Source organism: Giraffa tippelskirchi, chromosome 14 (genome assembly GCF_054371585.1).
Source record: "Giraffa tippelskirchi isolate mGirTip1 chromosome 14, T2T-mGirTip1v1.2.pri, whole genome shotgun sequence".
NCBI classification, from domain to species: domain Eukaryota; kingdom Metazoa; phylum Chordata; class Mammalia; order Artiodactyla; family Giraffidae; genus Giraffa; species Giraffa tippelskirchi.
In genome coordinates this window covers 16771026-16777905 of record NC_137288.1, presented here as the reverse complement: position 1 = coordinate 16777905, position 6880 = coordinate 16771026, and the positions used below count along the sequence as shown (strand labels likewise).

At 46.7% G+C, this 6880-nt stretch overlaps 1 long non-coding RNA gene across 1 annotated transcript in view; it reads right to left on the bottom strand.

Annotated features, from left to right (window-relative positions):
- Window positions 1-1196: 1196 nt before the first annotated feature.
- The window catches only part of LOC145534326 (uncharacterized), a 24098-nt gene continuing 18414 nt past the window's right edge, over window positions 1197-6880 (bottom strand). The window contains exon 2 of the long non-coding RNA XR_014074468.1: window positions 1197-2733. This is a non-coding gene — a long non-coding RNA (uncharacterized LOC145534326). The remainder of the gene's footprint in view (window positions 2734-6880) is intronic.

Sequence of the window (6880 nt, the reverse complement as noted above, 5' to 3'; positions counted from 1 at the left end):
CTGCGTTTGCCCTAAGTGTGCCCAGCTCTGGGCACCGTCTGCACCCCGTGTGTTTGCTCTTCTCTTCTGCTCACTTTATAGAAAGGAAAGTCCCCTCCCTTACTTCCTCTGACTCTGAGAGATCAATGCGCTTCATGGTGATTTCATGACATCAGTGTTTATAAAGGTAAATCACTCTAGCATATCCCCTCCCCCAGAGGATGTATCTGGGGATGTTGGATTGTATTAAGTCCCAGCATAAATAGAGATGGTATCATCTTGCTCTCTTTTCCCGGAGTAAACGCTGGAGCTGGTCCAAGGTCCACATCAGCCCAGCAGGCTGGGCCCCAGCGAGAGCGCGGGCATCTCTGCGGACTCAGGGCTGTCGGCCTCTTCTCCGCTTTGTTCTGCTTTTACTGTAAATCCTGAGCTTACTACGGGGGCGATTCAGCACCGGAGTGGAGGATTATTCTCCCACCCCCAGCACCCCGTTCGTGTGAACCGGTCACCAGGCACAGTCAGGGCAACAATGTCCACTGTGTCCCCTCTTTATGATGTGATCCGTCCCTCCTGCCTCGACAGTGCACACACGAACAGGCCATAAATCAGTCTGACACCAGGGCTCAGCTCTGCTTCTACCTCCTGTACAGAAGGACTACAAAGATACTCAAATCCCACGCTGCCCCTGGGACGCCGCCTGGAGACCAGCACACACGCCTCAGGTCCACCAACAAGGTTCAAGCTTCGAGAGATGTTGGCGGAGCTCCCCTCACGGGTGGGCATCACGCGTTGGGGCAGCCAGGACTGCTGTAGGTCCCTGAAGGCGCAGAGAGCCTTGCTGCTCTGGACGAGGCGGGGTCTGAGGTGTGTCGCTGGGGGTTGGGGGTGAAGAAGGGCCTCCGACAAGGGCTGACAGTGGGAGTGAGAGCCCACGCTGATGACAGCGCGCTACAATTCCAAGCCTGGCTACGCAGAAACCCTCCAACCTCAGGGGGCAAGCGTCATGTAAGGAGGAGCGGGGGCGGTCTGGAGACGGAGAGGGCAGGGCCCACCCTGCAGACCCCTCCCCGAGACCACCAGCAGCTCTCCTCCTGGAAATAAGGGAGGTTCACCCACCGGGGACCTTGCAGCAGGAGCCTGGTCACATGGGCGACGCCAGGAAGTCTTACTGCAAAATATCCTTTTTTTTTCTTATTTGAAAAGACAAATTATTAGCATTTTTAAACAATTTCAATATGTTTAATGGCTGAAAGTTAAACTCAAACTGTTCCACTCCCTGAATAAAACGCGAGGTCTGTAAACAGGAATCTTAAGTTACCCCAAGAGTACACTCATTTTAAATTTTACTTGAAAGCGGGATGTACGTTTATTACAATTTCAAACAAAATGCTAATGCCATTAAACAAATGAGGTTTAGGCAAATTAACTGCATTTTAATATTCTGAAAGCCTATGATATAGGACATTGTGTTACGAAACATTGGCCAGAAGTATCGGTTGCAAGTGGGGTTTTCATTGCTGTGAATCTCAGGAGAATATTTGTAATTAGTATCATTTGCCTAATACTTCAGGTTAATTAGAATATTTAATTGAATAGCTGTAATCTTCAGAGATGACTATATTATGATCAAATTAGCCCCATCCCGACGCGTGCTGATCACAGGACGGCAGCCCGCCTCACTTCTGCTAGCTATTTGGCCCTCTGGAGCGTTCAACAACATAAGAAAAAATCTGTTTCTTACACTTTTGAATTTTAATGATCCATTTGAACTCTGCCATCAACATTTAATTATTCCAGAAAAAAAAAAGTCCCAGCCATGACTCCCATATGGCATGTTGGCAAATACACTTGCCCGCAGAGGCGCCCGTACCTCTCCTGGCAGTTCTGCGGAGAGATTTAACACAGACTTTTCCCCCCGAATACGAGGCCCTTTTTTTTTTTTTAAATCGTGTTTGCAAATACAGACCAGATGAAGCTTCACAGAAGAGGTTACTAGGATACTATTGAGACACTGTGAGGAGCAGCTGAATTGAGTTTGAGGAGGTGACAACGGGTTTGAGCCTGTAATGTCCCCGCCGGACTTTCTGCATTGTGTGCAGAGGGTCTGAGGAGTCAGGTACCTGATCAGCCAAACCTTGTTAGCCAAAAACGCCTTTTTGGAGGGAAGACATGGGGGACGGGATGGGGGAGGTGTTTATACAAAAGTCTTCATCCTGGCTTGAAAGATAGGGTCCCTGGCCGGCAGAGCTGCCCGATGCAACACACATGTATGTGATGTGTCTACACAAACAGCATCTACACTGCTGATGCTTCAAACGTCTCCAGGATTAAATCATTATGCAGGGGTTCAGGAGGTGCAGAAACACATTTAGGGAGACTACTATAGTTTGTCAAAATAGGATTACAGACCCAGTGACACCTTCTGCAGCCCAGGGTCATCCTATGAGCAAATTAGGACTTGGCAGGAAAGGACAGCAAACAGCCAGGCCATGGCTGACCAGGACCAGCCAGGCTATGGCTGACCTACAGACACACCAGAGCCCCAGAGCGTGGGCTCCCACAAAGGCCAGAGCTCCCGAGGTCAGTTCCACATAATAATCCAAAAAAGCGTTGAGAAGGGAAAGTGATGTAAATGTTGGAACAGCTTCTCGTGACACAAATCCTCATTAGGTTTCGCTCCTTGCAGAGTGCTCCTATCAACAGCATGAACCCTCTTCATGGGGGAGGCGGTCTGAAGGAAGGGGCTGGAATACACTGCCATGGAAAAGAAAAATTAATTAGGGTGCACAACCGCCATCAGGATTTCTTCCTAGATAATATTTGTTATCCTTTTCACAAGGATCGCACATCTTCAGAGAATTCCAGAGGAACAGCCCCAAAACACAGGAAGATGAGCTTTTGAAACAGATACTGTCTTTTCTCTGAAACTAAGAGAGGAGCTGAAAACAGAGAACCAATTTTAGCAGTGCTGGTAAACAACAGTAAGGATGCGAGTTAATTAGGAGCACATGTCATAATACAGGTTTTTGTTTTGATTTGCCCATAATCCACAGTATTGGCAAAAGCAGGGTGTACTGGCATGTCAGCAAACTATGATTCTGAGCTGTGTTCATGTACAAATGCTCAATGACGTATTTAGCCAAATTCTTGAAGGTGTACTTGGCTGATAATTGATGCTTTGAAAAAAAAAATAGGAGTCATAAAACCCAGATCTTTAATGAAAGAGGAAGAATAGTGCAATGTGAGTTGGAGGAAATCATCGAAGAGCATTAACGTGAGCCGAGGTCAGTAAGCGGCCTGGCGGGGAGACGTGAGCAGACTCGGTCCAGGGCTCGCTGAGGGCTGCGGGGCCGGGGCTGAGCCTGGCTGCTCTCCGCCCGGAGCGAAAGCAGCCACATTCCCACTGACACTGATTATCACCAATTCTGGTTCCAAATCTCTTTCAAATAATGCTTCAAAGTGCATTCTTAAGCAGCCGTTTAAAGGCGCCTTGAGAATGCCTCTTCGTGCCAAGGGTGCTGCTCGAGGAAGTTTGCTTGGGTGAAATCTTGGAAAAATGGCCACAGAAGCAGTATGTGTCATCCGCAGACCGAGCCTGACGTTACTCATCTCTAAATCTGGGCTTAACATTCTTTTTGGCCAAGCCAGTTCTACCTTCTGCGAGCTGCTGTTGTATTTATGTAGATACATCAGAGCCTTCATAGGTATCTTTTAAAAAATTTTCCCCTCTCGTTAAATTTGTACAGCATCTGCCGAAGCCCATTAGAGGCAGCCGCCCATCTCCAGCAGCAGCGCCGTGATGTACTGTCTCCTTGGTGGAGGTGCTCCCCGCACACGCAAAATTCTTCCAGAATTAAAAAATCTGCTGCGCTAATTGTGGAACAAATTTTCACCAACCCTCTTTGAGAATCCAGCTCTAAGTATTCTCCCATCTATTAAACAGATGGCAGATAAGATTGTAAACATATTTGCTTCATATTGAATAGATAGTTTCTGGCATAATACTAATTAACAAATTAAATGACTGACTCTCTGCATCACATTAAAGTTAAAAGCACTTTGTAAGTTTGTCTTGGGTAGTTATTTACTTTGACAATAGCACGCAGTGAAAAACTGTTCCATGTTTCCCCAGCAACATTATGCAGTGAGCCGTTTTCTTTTTTAAAACTCCATATTTTATTATAATTCATTTGACTTTCATTACAGTCACTCATTACAAAATGTATGTGCATTTAATCCATTTCCGAGGGCTGCATATTTCCGCATCCCATCCGCCAGCTTCGTGATTATGCCTTCAGTTGGTGCGAGGACGCACAGCCAGGCTTCGCCGCTCCCCGTCTCTCAGACTTGAGGGGGGCTCTTCAGGAACGAGGGCTCAGCAGCGAGCACTGTCTGCCGTGGCAGCCACGCGGCTGGGGACAGTTTCTGTGCAGCTTGCTTAAAGGGACACAGCTCCTTGCTGTTCTGCATCTTCAGGGATGCAAGTGAGATGGGTCCAGAGTGATGTAGACACTGCCGCACGCCAAGCAGAGGAACTTGACGAGGTTTAGCTGGCTGGCCGTTCATCTGGGCCCCCCTGAGCTCCTCGACAAAATGGGAGCAAAGCGACCCCCTCTTCCTGTCCTGGGGGTGTCGAGGTTCTTAGATAAGTCACCTGGGAGAGTAACTTCAGGCTAGGTACCATTTGGAGACGTTCACTCCAGAACAAAAGGGGGAAACATTTTGTTTGGGTGGAGAAATTGGTAAATTTTCCAGAACGATCTCTATGCCTCAGAGCTTACATATCTTGTCAGAAAAAAAAAGACTTCTAGCCATTTTAGCCTGAATTGCCTTGGCATTCAAGTTCTTGACCTCACTTTACATGCTTGGCATATAGATTGTTTCAGTCTTATCTCTATTCTTTTTCTTGGTACACTTTATAGTGAAAAGGGAAAGCACTGCCTTACAAAAAAATAATCTGAAAAGTCCACACCCTAAGATCTTTGCTAGCTGGGTGTAAATACAGGAAAGTAACATTTAGGCGAAATGAACTTACATAATGGAGCCAAACCAAAGTTTACCTGAATCTTTTCATTTCTGGCGGATTTAGCAAAAATTGGTGAACCAGTTACATCACTAGGTAATTGATCATCAACAGACTCTCCCAGAAAACAAAATGCATGCATTATTTGGAAAAATTAATTTGCTGTATCATAAAGGGAATATTGGAGAAGGAAATGGCAAGCCAGTCCAGTATTTCTTGCCTGGAGAATTCCATGGGCAGAGGAGTCTGGCAGGTTATAGTCCATGAGGTCGCAGGGTCAGACACGACTGAGCATGCACACACAGAGAGAGAATATGGCTACAGATTATATTAATTTTCAGAGATGCACAGACTTATAACTGAAGCATTTCCAAGGGAGGTAAAAATATCTTTCATTGGAGGCCAATGGTGTAAATTAAGTCAGTAATCACCAGCCTCCAGTAACCATGCAGGAATTACTCATGAATGGTTAAATGGCTCAAACAGAAAAGTGAACTCCAAATTATCTCAGTGTCCTGAATGGCTCGAATTTCCTAAATGAAGCAAAATGAGTCTACCTTCAAGCACCATCTCATATGTCTAGAATTCAAGTTTAGCTTGGGTTCATATATTTATTTTTCATCCCAGATACAGTTTTCAGCATGGATCATTTTAGACTTGGGAATATTCTCCACGGAGGGTTATTTTCTTCCCACTCAGCATGCCCTAACTAGCGACACGACCGAGCAAGCTGACCGTGGGCTGAGTGCAGAGGGGTCTCCCATGGATCAGGGTGGGTATGTGAGGGACAGGCCCAGTGTGTCCCTGGACTTCGAGACCACACTTATGAAACAACATGAAAACACCTTTCAGTGGAAATTAAAACTGAGTTGTCTGCATACCATTTTTCAAATGCCACATATTTTTAGAAAACTTTCTGTGTGTGTAATAATTAACATAAACAAAAACCTTTGTCACATAGTGGGTGAAGATGACTTCTAGTTTGGGGGGAAATCTCTGGGAAGCAGGACAGACTGTGCTGATCAGACCACAGAGGTGGGAGAGGCAGGTTTGTGCAGCAGGAGCCGGACAGGAGGGAAGGCACCTGACTTCACGGGGGGAAGCAGAGCCTCTAAAAGCAGGGCCCGGAGCCTAAGACCGTCCTGGTATTTATAACTCACTGCTTCTTCCTTCCCCTCCCTGTGCAGTAACCTGCTCCTCCTCTAGACCCCTGCACGGTGTGTCGGGAAGAAAGGCTTTCAGTCTGACACTTGAGTTTGGTTCTCGGCTTTCGTGGGCGAACTGGATGATTCACTCAGTAAACCCGACCCCGATATTCATAAACAAGACGGTGAAGAAGGTACACACTCCCTGGGTCAGTCATGGTCTTAAGGGAAACTACGCTGAAAGATCTCGGTGTTTGTCTGTGTCTGTCAATTCAAAGAGTTCTTCTAATAAAACGAAGCCCGAGATTCTCTTTTCAAAGGATGTTTGTGGTAAAGCAGATGCATTTGTGAAAGTGCACAAGCCAAGCTCAGATTCCCTTCATTCCCCAGTGGTGATATTATCTCGAGATCCCCTCAGAGCGTGTCAGAACGACTTAGGTCAGCTCTCTGCAAGGCGAGCTTAGCTCCTGATTTCCAGTTGGTGGGTATGCTTGCAATCCAAATCATTCACTATTATTGTTGACTTTTAATAAAACTGTGACCAGGTGACCGGTGATGGTGTGGTTTTCTCAGGGGGAGGATCAGGTGGGAGGCTACATAGTGGAGATGGAACCAGCTTTGGCAAGGCAGGTTTTAGCTGTCTCTTTGCCCCATGAACTGTGTGATCGCAAGGGAGTGACTACGCCTCCCTGGAGAGCCCACTGCATTTGTTGAATGAGGACCTGAGCCAGCT